Raw genomic sequence first — 16,257 nt, forward strand, 5'->3', positions numbered from 1 at the left:
TCTGCTGGGGTTTACTCAGTGGAGGGGGATGGGGAGGAATTTGTTAGATAATTTCTGAAAATCCCGTGCTCGCCAGTGTACAGCTCTTTTCTGGCAGCAACTGCAAAGGACTGATTCGTTGCAGTTTAGCACTAAAAGCTAACAATACACCTACGCGCGTATGTGAGAGTCTTATATAATACTTACGGGTTTTTTTTTAAACAGGCATAAGCAGGATTTATTTTTGGTTTGTAAAGTCTTGTGTGGTTGCAGCTTGCAGAATTAGCGAAACATTCCGTTTGCTCGACAGAGATTTACTTTCCATCTTCTTTAAAACAGCTTAATTTTTTATAATAATTTGGTTTCATTCCGACTACGTGTTTTGAGCGCAGTGTAAAGGCCATCTGTACTGGAGCAAGCAGTTAAGGGAGGGGAAGAGAGAAAAGAATTGTCCTAATGCGGACACTGATATTAGGTTGTTTAGAGGGCGAGACTGCAGTTCCAAACAGCAACAGCAGCAGCTTTATGACTGTGTGTAATTACAGAGTGATTGCATAGGGCAGCATTGTTGGAACGAATACGTATACACAGGCTATTGTGCAAGATTTCTGTACCGAACAAAACCTAGTTTTGCATTGCAAATGCTAAAGAGAACGTATTCTGCATTGAACTGCCACGTTCCTCTTTAACTTCATCGGAGAATTAGAAGGGGAGGTGGGGAGAAGTGGAGCAAGGCTGATCATAGAAGTCACAGACCTGAAATACTCAGAAGAAATGCTGCGAGTAGTCTCTGAAATCACAGCAGACAGAAACTGAAAGCTCGTTGAATCTGCGGGTTCATGTTTCTAAAGTGATTATGCAGCAAGTGAAAATCAAGCAGGCTTGCTAACGCTCCTGCACGTTTAGTGTAATTCTTGCTCTGGTCTGATTTCTTGTGTGCCTGTGTTAAAATAAGCAACTGCAGTTCAGCTAGCTTCCTTGGAAATGGAGAGAAGAGCATTGAAGAGAGTTTCTGTGTCAGGCCACAAAAAATTAGAGCTTGAAAGGAAGTACACTTAGAGCATGCTGCTTCAACTTTAACTAGAGTTCCATCTTGTTCAGTGATCTTGCAGGCAGCGTTGACTGAGGGGATAGTAAGAAGCATTGGGAATGTGTGCCACTGACACTGTGCTAGTAAGTGTTTTAGGTAAGACTTTGAAAGACTGACATAGTTATGCCAAAGTTCTTGTGGGTGCAACTTAAGGTCGCTAAGATTTGTTTTTCAGAGGTGCTGGTTATCTGTTATTTATATCATCTTAGTTTTGGAAGTACTTGAAATTAAGGAAATAGCAGATCTGAAAGATTTCAGATCTGGTACTCAGAAATTGGCCTTTCTAATATTAGAGACATTTTTCTAGAAATATTGTCTTTAGCCATCACTGCTGATGTCTTAAGTGCGACAAAGGCTTGTAAAGTATTTTGAGTATTGTGATGGAAAGTACTATAAATATGGAAAGCTGCTTTAAAATTACTTGATGTTCAACTAGAATATATTTTAGCTAAACACACAGATCATCTTATTATTGGTAGTTTCCTCAGGTTGTCAATGAAATACTTCATGTAAAATGTATGTAGCTTTGTTAATGAAGAATATACAGATGTTCTGATGGTGTTTGTTGCTTTGTTTGTTTGTTTTTTAGCAAGTGGCTAATGATCTACAGGACAAGGCCTGTCACTTGACAAGCTTTCATAGTGATCCTTCTGTAATTTTATTGGAGCATTTTCTTTTCATACAAAATACACATATGTTAATCTGTGTGTTACTGTGGTGTTCTACCTGTAGATTTTTCTTGGGATTGTACTTCATGTCTTGACTGACTTGTCAATCTATTTTATACGGGGTGTTTTAACGTCAAAATTACCTCTGGAGTAAAACAGGAATAGTGCTTAAAGATTCCTTGGATCATTTGTGGTAGTGATACAATGTAGTCATTCCTTATGCTAAGTCTTTTGCTTTTCACAACCTGTGTGGTAGGAGAGAAAGTTTTAGGCCAGGATTCCTCAGGCTTGTATACTAAGGAGTAGGTAACTTGCATGTCCTTGAGTCGTCCTGTGGTACTCAGTGGAATTAGTCATAGATATATATACATTTGTGTGCATGTTAGCAAAACAGAGGCATAGCCGTGCTGGCCTTCAACCCATCGAGGTGCATGGGAGTAGCTGTCACATGAAATGGTGAGAGCTGTAGCACAGTACAAGCATTTTGAGAATCTGCATAGACATTCCAGATATTGGTTATGTTTTTGCATTTTCACTCTTACTGTCACCTGTCAGTGGTGGCTGCAGAACTGCAGGAGATATTTTCAAGCCTGTCATCCCTTCCATGACACTGTTCTGTCGAGCTGCTAAGCTATCCCTTAAGTTGCTCCTGATGGAGGACCTGCAGCCTTTCTTTGGAAATGGGCACCTTGGTGATGATGGTACAGCAGTGTGTGTGTGGGGAGGTGTGTCCAGGCCTGTAAGGAGACAAGTGACTGTCATGAATCAGAATGTGAGTCTGCTTAGCCTGTGGCCTGGTTTCCAAAGGGGGATATGTTTCCTATATGCTTAGCAGTTCTTGAGTTTCTACTCAAGAAACTTACCTGGTTTTCTGTTGAGCTTAGGTAAACATTTAGCAGACACTTTTTTTAACCTACTGATGGAATCGTTGAATGAGGATGTTGGTAAGAACTCATTTTTGTTGTTTCACCTTTTCTAAAAAAACATCACCACCACCAAAACCAGGTATCTTTTTCTTGTCTGAAGCACTGTATAAAATCTTAGTAATGGTTGCAGTAAATTATGCTATTAGTTTATGCTAAAATGAAGTCTAGTAAATTTGCATGCTAGTCTCCAGTGCAAGTAGTTAAATTCTAAATGACATAAAGTGAGAAATAAACCACTTTTCTCTGAGTGTTCACTGTGTGAAAGGGGGAGGTGAGGGAAATGAGCTCTGGTGGTGAGGTTTTGTAACACACGTCCAAAAAGCTGCAAGTTCTGGCATGGGCAAGCCAAGGCTCATGAGTCACAACCAAAGAGAAGACTTGTCACTGAGCAATTTCTAAATAGGAGGGATGTACTGCTAATTCAAGGAAATATCATCCTGAGGACCTTCCCTAATAATTGGAAGTGTGGCAGAGAGCTGTCTGTCAGATGGGAGTTGTTTGTACTTTGAATCACACGTTCCCTTTAGTGTGATTTGACAAAGATTTCTTGGTTTGGATGCTCATGTGTTATGTAGGTCCCTGAAGGAGGTGGTTGGTCAAGTAACAATTTCAATTTCTGTAGCTGCATACCAGCAACTTGCATTCTGCATGGGAGCTCCTTGGCAGCTACGGCAGCTCCCAGTGCACAAATGACATGTGTTTGCAGCGTGAGGCTGCTCAATAAGCAGCTCACAATGCTTTGCATAACTTCTGTTTCTGAATGGTCTCCAACTGTAGCCCTTCTCAGTGCTCTGCTGATCAACTCCAGTGACTGAAAAATACACAGAATGTTATGAGTAAAAGCTGTAGTCGGCACACTGGGAAAAAATTTGAATATATGCATTTTGAATGCAGCCAATATGCAGGTATTTAGGAGCAACCATTCGAATGGGGATGCAGAGATAATCTTGGTAGTTAATTCTTTGCTTTTCTGGCTGTGTTGATGCTTTTTATCATATTTGGACAACCAGAGATAACCAGACTTCAAGTAATATAATTCATTACTATGTATATAATATGGAAGATGTACAGATATTCTTTGAAATGTACATATCCCAAAAATTAATGTTCTCTTTATGTACAAATGAATTACATAAATGCCCCTTGTTGAATTGACAGCTGTTGTTGTTCAAGAAGTTGAAAACTGGGAACAGCTTGATTTGGAGGGAGTGGCAAAGTGTTCAATATGTGTTAATTTTTTGTTTGTTTGTTTTTAAAGGCATCTTGAAAGGCCTACAGCAAAACATGAAACAATGCTTTCTTTTTTACTCTTCATTAATTAATGAAAATTAATTATAAAGTTCTGTATTGTTTGACTTAAATATTGGTAATGATTGAAACTTGTGAGGGGAAATGGAGGAGCAAGCAGTGATCTCTTCAGTCTCCTGACTGGTGACAGGATTCCAGGAAATGGCATGAAACTGTGTCAGGGGAGGTTAAGTTGGATATCGAAAAAGTTTTTCACTCAGGGGGTGGTGGGGCACTGGAACAGCCTCCCCAGGGATGTGTTCACAGCACCAAGCCTGACAGAGTTCAGGAATTGTGTGGACAATGCTCTCAGGCACATGGTGTGATTCTTAGGGTGTCCTACACAGGGCCAGCAGTTGGACTCAAACTCAGCATATTCTGTGATTCTCTATGTTAAATGGTATTAATGACTGAAGTAGTAAACTGAGAAGCAGTTTTGATATCTTTTTTTACTAAATATGTTACTGATTCATTACATGTTCAGCGTTGAGATATAAAGAGACAGGAAATGAAATAAAGTCCATATCCATGCTTTATTTTTAATTTTCTATATATTATCTTTTCACATGAAAATTGGTTCTCAGTTGCTTGGCTTTCCCCATAATAGCTTACTAATAGGAAAGGTTACAGTGCAGTAATATATATTGGTATATCCTCTTGTCATTTATTTTGGGAAGACAAATGTGTATGTATATTTATAATTATACGTTAACACACACTGTTCTGTTAATACACCATTAAATTTCTCATGTTGTAACTCAGGTCCCCTGAGAAAATTTTTTGACTGTTTGTACTATTATTTCAAGCTTGAATATCGTGCTAAATTTTGGGGTTTATCTTAATTTGTTGTCTTTGATAATGTTGCTTTTGGTGTTTCTAGAGCTATAGTGACCAAAACATGCATGAATTGTGATTAGAAGGTTTATTCTTGTCTTTTTTTTGTAATGAAAGGCATTTAACTGAAAGGATTTTTGAAATACTGGTTTAGTTTTGCAGCCTGGTAGTAGTACAGTGTTGTATGGTTGATTTCCAGGTACCAGAGCATCTGCTTCCCTTCGGTGTGGGTACGCTGGAATCTGTTGTTCTCTGAAGCTGCCTGTTGTGGGGCAGTCAGTCTGCTGAAATGTTTGTCACCTTGTCTGTGGTGTGCGTTGTGATGAGGTCCAAAGTTGAATAATCTCCAGTTTGAATAATCTCCAAATTGCCTTGTTGTGGTGTAGTTCATAGGTAAAAGTGCATTCCAGGTTGCTTGACGTCGTTGGGTGATTTCAGACCTGGCTTAATCGTGTGTGCTTACGTGCGGCCCTGTCTGCTGCGCCTGCCTACACTCGGGATTCCTCGAGCATCTCCTTTTGAACTCCTGCACACTCTGGCAATTTGTCATTAATTGCATTATTGTTTTGAGGTTTATAGTAATGCAAGTCAACTATTCTTGCAGTTTTATAATACTCTTATCTCTTCAGATTCTCCACCCTGAACAGTCACCTTTAAACACATTGAAAAGTAAAGCAAAACAAAGTGCCATACATTGACAATACTCCTGATTTCAACTGGATTATTCGCCATAAAACTGTTCTAATTTCAGGCTTTATTTCTTCCTACATATTGTATTGATTATTCTTTCATGCACTTCGTGAGAGTTTGCTGTGTTTGTGGAAAATTGCTGCACTTAGGCGGAGGAGAATTTAGCAAACTATTTTCCTATTTTAAATTCGGTTTTATACCATTTGAGAAAAAAATCCCAGCACTGCCAAATTCCTGGTGAAAGGAGGGAGAGAAAGACACAGCTGTAAGGCCTTCTGATTGCTTCAGGAGACTCCAGTGATGACAGTTCAGGATCCCAAATACTCATCTGTGTGAAACTGTCAGGGAAATCTGACTGGCTTAGTTTGATTTCAAGACTTGGAAAACTCTGAGTTGAATTATTTTCTTAAAATCTTTTTTTTACAAGCTCTAGATATTATCCTATATGAGACATGCTAAATATAGGGAACAATTATAATATTTATTCTATTTAATTAAGATTATAAATTTTGTTTTTTATTAGAAAGCTATTATATTTTCAAATTTCTAGAAAATAGAAATATTTTTTCAAGTCTGTATCATGAGTAAATCATGTAGTCTTTCTGTAATGGTATTTGTTTAAATTGACATGTTTTAAGAGATATTGAGATGACTTGGCGAAGTAAAGGAATATATTATAAATGAAAGCTATGACTGATGAAATATGACTGTACCATTGAGCATTCTTAAGAGTCTAAGCTGTCCTCCTTGAATAGTTGGAAAGTCTCTTGCATGTAAAGGGGGAGATTGCAAGTAAATAATTGTGCAAAATGTTGCATTTGATTGTGGGCTTCAGTTTTTTCTTATTTAATTTCGATATTGAAGTGGTCTTTGTTGCTATTTCTAAATACATTCAATAGTACAAAATGTATTTAAGACATTTCTTCTTTACAGTTGAAGTATGAGAACTACATAGACTCCTCAGTTTAGTCCTCTTCTTATTTTGGCAAAAGTGAAATATTTCAGGTATGGTACTGACTCAGCTGACTTATTTTGCTATTGCAGCTCTCTTTCTATAGAAAATGTACCGTAACTTTTTCTGTAGAAAAATTTGATCTGTAATAAAAATGCCCTTTTATTGTCTAAAAATATGAAAAGAAGAATCTGAAAGTCCTTATAAACAATTAGTTTTAATTTTGAATTTGAGATGTAAAGAACGAACAGTTGAAGAAATGAGGTATTAAAAACCTGGGAAATTTGGTGTAGCTGATACTATACTTAGGTTTTGCACGTGTTAACAGTGAGTAAGGGGCTGCCTCGCAGGAAGCTTTGTTGAAGTCAATGCTGATATTTTTTTATTTAAAATATGAATGAAGTTAGCTGATTTTTTTATTTGCAATATAAATAAACCTAGTTACCTTATGTAGTGGGTTGACCCTGGCTGGACCCCAGGTACTCACTGTAGCTGCAGTACTACTCTCACTCCCCTCTGCAACTGGACAGAGGAGAGAAAAAAAATAGCGAAAGATTCATGAGTTGAGATAAAAGCTGGGAGGGGTCACTTACTTATCACCATCACAGTTCTTCATGAAACTGCTGTCCCGTGGGTCACTCCTCCATGGGGTGCAGTCCTTCACGAATGAGCTGTACCGATGTGGGTCCCCCACAGGGGCCACAAATCCTACCTGGGAAAAACCTGATCCAGCGTGGGCTTCCCTCTCCATGGGCTGCAGGTCTCTGGCAGGACCCTGCTCCATCTCGGGCCTCCCACAGGTTCACAGCCTCCTTCAGATATCCACCTGCCCCAGCACGGGCTCCTCCATGGGCTGCAGGGGGGTCTCTGCACCCCAATGGTCCCCCATGGGCTGCAGGGGCACAGCTGCTCCACCATGGTCTGCACCACGGGCTGCAGGGGCCTCAGCTCCAGTGCCTGGAGCACCTCCTGCCCCTCTTTCTGCACTGACCTTGGTGTCTGCAGAGTTGCTCACATGCTCTCACTTTGCTCTTCCCTGGCTGGAATTCTTTCTGCGCCACAACCTTCTGTTCTTAAATGAGTTATCACAGGGGAGTTACTCTCACTCTTGATTGGCTTGGCCTTGGCCAGCGGCAGGAAGTCTGTCCTGGAGCTGGCTGGCATTGGCTCCTCCAGACAGGGGAAGCTTCTAGCAGCTTCTAACAGAAGCCACCCCTGTAGCCCCCCCACTACCAAAACCCAGCCACGGAAAGCCACTACACCTTACCTTTACAGAGGAAATTAAAATACAGAGAGCTCTGTTAGCAAAAGAAATAAAATGCAGATTTGAAGGCTTGATTTGTAAAGTTTTTCTCTGCAACTGGAAGAGCTCTTTATTATTAATAATAATTACTATTGATATAAATTGCACACTGGAAAATTCAGTTTCCTTATTCAGATAATCTTTCTTGGCATTTTAAAATGAGCTAACCTGCCTATGCAGGTTTTTGTTTGTTTGTCTAAGAATGACATCAACATATGTTTGCTAAATTGTTAAGCACAGGAGACAGATGAAACTTGGATAGGCTGGTCATAAAGAAGCAAGTCATCTATAACACAGAGGTGATAGAGCAAGATTGGAGACCTTTTACTGGCCTTCAGGTTGCACTGCTGCTTTTTAGCGATTTTTATGGATTTCTCCACTAGGCACCTCTGCAGAGGTATCATCAGGCAAGTATGAGACCAAGGGCAGTGGCCCAAATACTTGTCAACACCAACAATTGCTTGACCACACATATGTGGATATTTAGTTAAAGGGACAGTGTATTTGATACTTGGAGTTGATGTTAAAACACCCATGTTGTCAAGGTGCTGCTTCTTCTGTGCTGACAAAAGTCATGTTGAAATGGCTTTTTAGTTTTTGTTTTGTTTTTCCCAGTGGTGATAAATCAATAATCTGTTCCAATCCTAATCAGTAATATTTTATTATTATAGTACTGTCAAGTTACAGTTAATGTTTATGGAAGAATGATATTTAGATGAAGGGCAAAACTTCCTGTTTTTAAAAGAGGAACCACACACAAACAAACATTCTCATGCACACACAAAATAAAAAAATACCAAGGTAGGAAGGTACTTAAATTTAGAAGCTTTTAATGCTTCCTTCATGAGATATATTGGTATTTAAACTATACTTGAATTTTGATCTCAAATTGTAAATGCTAAGTCCATATACTACAAAATAGCGTACTTCAAGGACCATATGACAAAAAGCAAACAAGAAAACTCAGTATTTGAACTGATTCACATGTTACTCAGCTAAAGAGCAGAGATGGTACTACCATTTGCAGCAATTCTTTGGTGTCAAATATGGAAAGATAATTTCTTATGAAGCAAAAAAATCCAGTTTTCTATATTCGTCAAAAGTCTGAGCAGAGATCTACTGAAGAGGGTTTTTGAGAATAACTCAAATCTGCATAAGATGATTTGCTTCTACACTTTACATCATAAGCATCAGTAAAAAGGACTGCACCTACTCTCAGGCTACATGGTATAGATAAGTCTACAGTTTTACTTTCTTATTCTGAGGCAGTATGGTTTTACTGCAGGTTTTTACCATTTTACCATTTTTTAGTTTGAATAATATGTAACAAAGGTGCAGGCTACATTTAGACCTTTAGAAGGCTAAGTGACCTATAGGTTTCCCTTTTGTCAATAGCAAATTTGAATGTCTGATTTGCAAGTGAATGTTGCAATGCTGTGACTGGGCCTGTACCAGCAGTTCTTATGGTGATGTTTCAGGAATATGGCCTAGAAATTGAAGTTAGGGGGAGCTTTCTACTATATATAGCTTTCTAAATATATGTTTAAGAAGTCACATCCATACTCTTCCCAAGAAGGCAATGGCTTTGTGTAGCCTTTTAAAATATTAAATAAAATCTTAATCTCTTTCAGTAGGCTGAAGTGCTTTTATTGTTCTTTTTGTGACAACCCACCCTTAAGGGGAACTGATAATTTATGATTCCATTGAACCTTTTATTCACCCTTAGACAAAACAAGTTGCTTATACTGAAACTAAAATGGTCAGCACAAGGTACCTTGAGCTTAAAACAAGTCACGCTCTTTGTCCTCACCCAGAATACCCATTAGGCCTTCCAGTCATGGAATTTCCTGGATCTGATGTATGAGCCTACACTTGCATCTACAAACTTAACATAGTTGTTAAGACAACTATGGGATAAGTAGGATTAAAGACAGGCAGACTTGAAAGAGAAGGCAATAAAATGCTATTCAGGGCAGAAGTGTTTTCTGGTGCCATAGGACACACAAAAAACCTGTTTCCATCTTTCTCCCTTTCTTGCAAGCTGGCTGCTGAAAAGCAGTTTACACTGTTTGTACCTTGTTATCATCCTCATTTTATGGTGAGGTAATTGTTTTCAACCAAGAGGCTACAGAACCTTACTCTGACCTAACAGTAGTGGCATAGTGTGAGTGGGACTGGAGATTTTGCCTCACGCCAGTGAGTTGATTGACAAGGGCTCTGATAGGGGAAGGTGTGATATGTGAGTCTGAATTTGCATCTCCATGGCTGGGTGAATGTTTTGTCAGCAGACTGTGTACAGGAGTTCACATCCTCTCACACCGACTGTGTTTGAGAAGGAGCTGACTTTGCTGTTATGAAATGGGTATTGGCACCCTCTGTGGTGGGCACACTTAAGATAGAGGCACTTAAGTCTCGGGTAAAATAGCAACTTTTTGCATTGAACTACAGATGTATGTTTGCCTATATGCATTCTCTCTGGTTGTCTTTTGACTAGCTTTTTCCCAGACATTGTAATTAAAAGGCTGATTTTTGGTTCTTTGTGAACTGCTTAATCCCATCACATTCTAGAAATCTGAGATGTGGAATTGAGGCTTCTGAATTGTAGTCTAGAAATGAGTCACCAGTTTCTGTGTGGAACAGATTCCTGGAATCATAGAGTATGCTGAGTTAGAAGGGACCCATCAGGATCATGGAGTCCAACTCCTGGCCCTGCACGGGACACCCCAAGAATCACACTGTGTACCTGAGAGTATTGTCCAAACGCTTCTTGAACTCAGGCTTGGTGCTGAGTAGATTGAGTTTCCCTAGCCAGGTTACTTGGCTTTAAATCATGTTGTCAGTGAACAAAATTATCTCCCTGGTTCTATGCACTTGGGTGATTTCAGCCTGGCCCTTATGCAGAGTTATTTCATACTTTTCTGTTTCTAAGTTGGATAATTTTGTCAGTGTCATTGAAAAGGTAAAAAATGGAAGAAACCAAAGTGGTGGATCAACTTTCTCCCTTAGAGTATGGGTTCAGGGCATTTTTTACCTTTCTCAGCTCCTCTACTGTGTTTTTTTTTATTGTGAACATGAATAGAACTGCTTAGTTTTGCTGTGTGCTAAAAAGCATCTTAAGAAGACAGTTCTTTCTGAGTGACTTGATTTATGAGAGAAGTACAGTTTGGAGGTAGAAAAATATTCTGTGTTCAGTGACAGCTATAACAGAGTAATTTTAAGTGACAGAATTTGCTTAGGGAAGTGCTCTAGGTTAAGTGTAGGATGCCTGGCTGTTTACAAGTAACTGTCTAAGCTGCACAGTTTGGATGCGTGGAGGCAATGTGAAAATCTATTGACATCTTTAGTTACTCAACTGGTTTATTTTTGGGAACTCATGAATTGGCAGGACACAGTGACCCTGTCTGAAAGGGAAAAGCATCATGACTTTGAATGCAGGAGACTTAGTGAATATACTTGCTACTATTTCTTTGTAGCAACTATCATGGAGATTTTAACCCTTTGCTTTTCCATGAACATTTTTGCATAGTGTTGATATATTTTAATGAAAATCTAATACTACTCTGTCAACACAAAATGGCTTAATGTGTCAGATTTGAAGAGTATGAAGTTCTCTTGCTTGAAAAAGGGGGAAAATTATTTGGTGATAGTTTGCTTGTTGGTAACCTTTTATGTTATACCCTTCTCTGGGAATAGCTATAGCTTGGATTCAAAACTGGTCCTGGTCACAAGAGGCTGCAACATAAAAAAGACAGAGCAGTTTTGCATACAAGTGATATTGGGTTACAAGCAAGTAAGGAGCTGAGAGAGGTTGTATTTAAGTATACAAAAGCACAGCTGTATTTTGTATGACACTGATACTGTTTTTGCACTCTGTGGCTAGAGAGACCCAGTAGACAGAATTAAAAATTGACAGTAACAACTGCAAAGTGTTGTGGAAATTTTGTTCTTTCTGTTGTAAGTTTTCTGCTCATGACTGGTTTATGAAAACCAGTACCCTTCGCATAGTGCATAAGAGTGAAACCCAGAAGGCTTTCTTGTAGTGTGGTCCTTGTAGCTGCTACTTATAGTCCTGGTTTGGAGAGCTGATACAAGTTTGCATGGGGAGTTTATTGTGGAAGACAGTTGGTTTTCTCTTGGCCTTTAATATTCAGTACTCTGACAGCATCAGAAATTCTCAACTGCATTATCAGTTTAGTTGAAAACAACTTCATTTCTGGAAATAAATAACTTCAAAGCATTTTACTTAATGTTACTTGCAGTCATCTTACTGAAAAGTTAAAGTTGTGTTTGTTACTCTTAGTTATTCCATATCCCTTTATTCATTCACACAGTTCACTTGTAATATCACACCAGCATTGCAGGATTTCTTGCAAATGCTGCATTGCAAGAGCAGATAAGTTACCGATCACTTTGAAAGGAAAGAATCACTGATTTGATTTTTGTGTGTTATAAAAACAAAATTTTAAAATTTTAAAAATGCTCACAGATGAAGAAATAAAATAAAGCAAAGGTTAAGACTTGGCAAACTGACTGGACTTATGGAGACTGTTTTACTTTAAAGGTGACTTCTCTACCATCCTTTTTTTTTTTTTAATTAGAAATAGAAGTCGTGTGGGGTTTGAGGGGTTTTTTGTTGGTTTTTTGTTGTTTGGTTTTTTTTTTTAATAAAAAGGAAGATCTGGAAAACTCATGTGTCTGGAACAATGTCAGCTTATCTGTTCAGTAACAGTCCTGGTCCCCTACTATTGTTAAATACAATTGCTGGAAAAATTTTTCTTGAGTCTCACATCTTAATTGAAGGCAGAGATGTTAATACAGTGAGTTCTTTTTTTCCTTCTCAGTACTGTCAGTGCTAATTTTCAACTTAGATTTAATAAATTTTTATTTTGTCTAGCCTAATTTTAAGAATACCATTGCATTATCTTTTAAATACTAAAATATAGCCAGCTGAAAATATTTTTCCCTCCTCTTTGTGGATGACCTTAAATACAAGTTTAACAATTACAAACACCTTATTGGTCAAACATAAAAAGTAAAGGTGAAAAAACTCTGAGGTCCTTGATGCATCTTTTAAAAGAACTTGTTGAAAGCAAAATAACTGCTTTTATTTCAAAATTTAAACAAAGGAGCATGTTTTTGATGATTGCAAAGACATTATTAATATGCTGGAGCCTTTGTAATTTAATCGGATTGTGTTGTGTAATGCTTGTTTATGGGGATAAAGCATTATTTTAAGAGAAAAATATTTAAGTAATTTACTTAAGAAGCAATTTAGATGGAAGAAATTGTTCATACCTGCAGTGTGTGTAGTCATGTAAATGCATGAAGTTTACATGTAGTCATGTAAACATACAGCATAGGTGTAACATATGGCCAAGACAGAATACAACTAGTTAATGATAAAGGGTGTTGTTTGAAGTCACAACAACAAGCACATTGTGCTTGCAAATAGCATTACTCTTCTCTTCTTACCAAACAAGATATACAAATGTGTTACGGCCTTAATTTCATTGAAAGCATTGCATCTCTTGGAAGTTGAGGATTAAAGCAGCTGAGAGAGAATTTGTTTTAGGTTTTTTTCTTGAGGATTGTTGGTAGCAGTGTATGTTTTTTTTTTTAATATTAAAACAAAACAGAAAAATCTTCCCCATTAATGAAGTCTGAGCACTGTTATGTAGTTAGACTTTTTAATCTATGTTTTAGGGAGCTTGCTTTCCTTGCAGTGGAGAAGTTGGAAAAGGAGCTGTGTATATTCATTGCTTGTAGGAATGCAGAATAAGTAGTATAAACAACAAAAGGGGCTGTATATTAAAAAAAAAAAAAAGGAAAGAAAAATCCTCATCCAAGGCCTAACTGTAGTAACTGTGTTCCAGGATGCCTTTCTGTGCACTGCACGACAGAGTGCAGGACTCTGCACTGCCAACGTCTATAGCCCTGCCGGCCTGTGCAGGGGTGTTTAGTGCCTGGCTGAGCCTGGGTGGGCCTGAATTAATGAAGGTGGGGACTGAGTGTCACAGCAGCTGCAGCCACAGGTCGTGGCATGCCAGGCTGCCTGTGAGGGCAGGGGGAGCTGCCAGGTGCCTGTTTGTGGGGGCAGCCCACATGACTCTCAAGACCGGTGAGCTCAGCTGCAGAGTGGACACAAACCCTTTGAAAGATAATGTTTCTTCAGGCTATCACTTGGGCTCTTGCTCAGCAGCTGAGGCATTTCATTGGGAAGTGCAACATCAGAAAAGCACGCTTTTGGACTCCAAATGGCTTTGGAGCAGCTGTACTGGAACAGCTAAATAAATATGAGCCCCTGTAAGAGGAAATAACTTTTCTACCAGATATATGCACAGATGGATTGTAGTCATAGTGAGTCCAGTGTTTGCCTGAACAAGAGGGAAAATTTCAGCAGAGAGCTATAAATGGAAATTTGTGTTTATACCAGCTTCTTGTAGCAGCGATTGGAGTACACTACTTCTGTTTAGTAGGAATGAGAGAGGCATCTCATGCAGTTTGAAAATAAAGGAGCTAAGGAGACACCAGCCATGAGCTGCAACAGCAATGTACACTAAAATTTATTGATGACCAGACGCCTGCAAAAGTGTCTGGGAGCAGTTCTTCTACAGCAGTGTGAGTGGACCATGGTAACATAGGTCTGTGTGCTGGAGTTACTGACCTACTGGATATCAGTGTGCTCAGAGAGAGCAGAGGAGGATAGCACTCCCCTGCCAGGGGGAAACCCAGTGTTTTGCTACCTCCAAAATACAGAAAAATAAGATATTAAAAAAAATTTTGCAAGATTTGCAAATATTTGGAAGATATCTAGTAATTACAGATACACTTCCTAAAATATTTTGTAATAGTAGAGCAAAGTACTGAGCTAAAATTATACATAGACAGCACTTATGAGAGTCGCTGCTTATTCAGGAAGGAATTATGATTGTAATTGTATGATTGTATACCAGTGGATCTGGTATAAGATAATTCGAGGTTTATTTAATTGGTTTGTTAATGAACAAGAGAGTCTTTAATAAATACTGAAGTACTGAAGTTCATAATTTTCAAATTCTAATATGTTTCATAAAGAGGGAGTTGTTACTGGTGTGATTTTGCTTTAAAAAGGCAGCTTCAAACTGAAAGCAAATTTGTAGGTTTAAATGACACTCTCTGTGTCTTAAAATAAATGGGTTGTCTCTTGATAGAAATGGTGCCAGTACCCAGAGGAGGCCTTAGGGCCATGTGATGGACTTGCATGCCTTAAAGACTAAAGTGTGACTTTAAGTTGGTGCATACATTTGTAATTGTATGTCTGTCTTTTTTTCTTTAAAAAAAGAAAAAAAAAAAGGCTTGTTCAGTTTTAGTGTGGGAGACAGGAGGTGGTCAGTGATTGCTTTTAAATACTGAAGTTTTCCAGAATGCCTGGGAAGGACATGGTGCTGCTTTCGTGGTGCACGTTCGCTGAGGTCTGCGCGGCAGCAGATCTCTGGCAAGAGCAGCTTACTGTGCTGCACAGACCAGTTTTCCACAACCCTCAGCAAATTGGTCACCATGGATTATTCTTTCCACATGTCGATTTTGTGCATGAAGCTACTTTTTGGAATTTAAGCCAAAATTCAAGAGTTTGCTTGAAGGGAGTGTTAACCATTTACACATATACATCTCCCCACATTCCTTCCCAGGATGATGGTAGAAAATATTCCTAGGCTGATTTAGTGTAACAGCTCAGTCACTCTCAGTAGTAGACACTGCTGTAAGTATACAGATTAGCAAGAAACACACGGTGGGTGGATTTTATTACTGAAGAATTAGTTCTCCACACTGAAAAGAATGTGTCCATGTTCAGCTGAGGAAATTTTTACTATTGCAGCTAGACAAGCAAAGTATATTTATTGCTGGGGACTTTATTTTTAACTGTTTATTCAAAGACCACCAGAAATGTCATTTTACTTAAGGCATAAAAAGTTTAAAAAATGGGAGTGTGGCAGGCAATTTCTTTTTTTAACATTAGAACGGCAGATTTACTTATTTTAGAATTTGAGCTAGTGAAGTGATACTGGGAGCTAAGCAATTGACAGCTGGGGTTTTTTCCAACTACTGCTGTTAAAAACTTGAACCTCTAAATCCAATGTCTACTGAATGCTAGGGGGAAGTTTGTGTATGAAATTTTTCAAATTTTTAACAATTTACAATATTTGAAACTATAAACTGTTCCTCCAATTATATTGAAAAATTTGGCACAAAACATACTTTCCATATTAAGAAAAAAGTGCTAATTCCTCTTTTCCATGCAAATATCTGTGCATAAAATTAAAATATATATCATCATCATGGCTGGGTTTCACAAACGAAGATTTGAGGAGGGCTCTACCCACGTTTGTTACAAGCGCGCTGGTGGCTAAAAAGGCCAATACGAGACAGACAGGTCCGGTTGCAAAAGGCACAGCAGAAAGACCCCTTAGGTGGTATATTCTGCAAGGCACGATTCTTTCTGTGTTGTCTTTTCTCCTCGAGAGTGATTCTGCGTGCGTTCTCAAAGGAAG

At 38.6% G+C, this 16,257-nt stretch overlaps 1 protein-coding gene across 1 annotated transcript in view; it reads left to right on the plus strand.

The window, feature by feature from the left end:
- Positions 1-16,257, plus strand: part of ELMSAN1 (ELM2 and Myb/SANT domain containing 1) — a 60,183-nt gene that overhangs the window by 683 nt on the left and 43,243 nt on the right. The window lies entirely within an intron of this gene.

The sequence above is a fragment of the Manacus vitellinus genome, unplaced genomic scaffold, assembly GCF_001715985.3.
Source record: "Manacus vitellinus isolate BGI_N305 unplaced genomic scaffold, ASM171598v3 scaffold_6_pilon, whole genome shotgun sequence".
Lineage (NCBI taxonomy): Eukaryota > Metazoa > Chordata > Aves > Passeriformes > Pipridae > Manacus > Manacus vitellinus.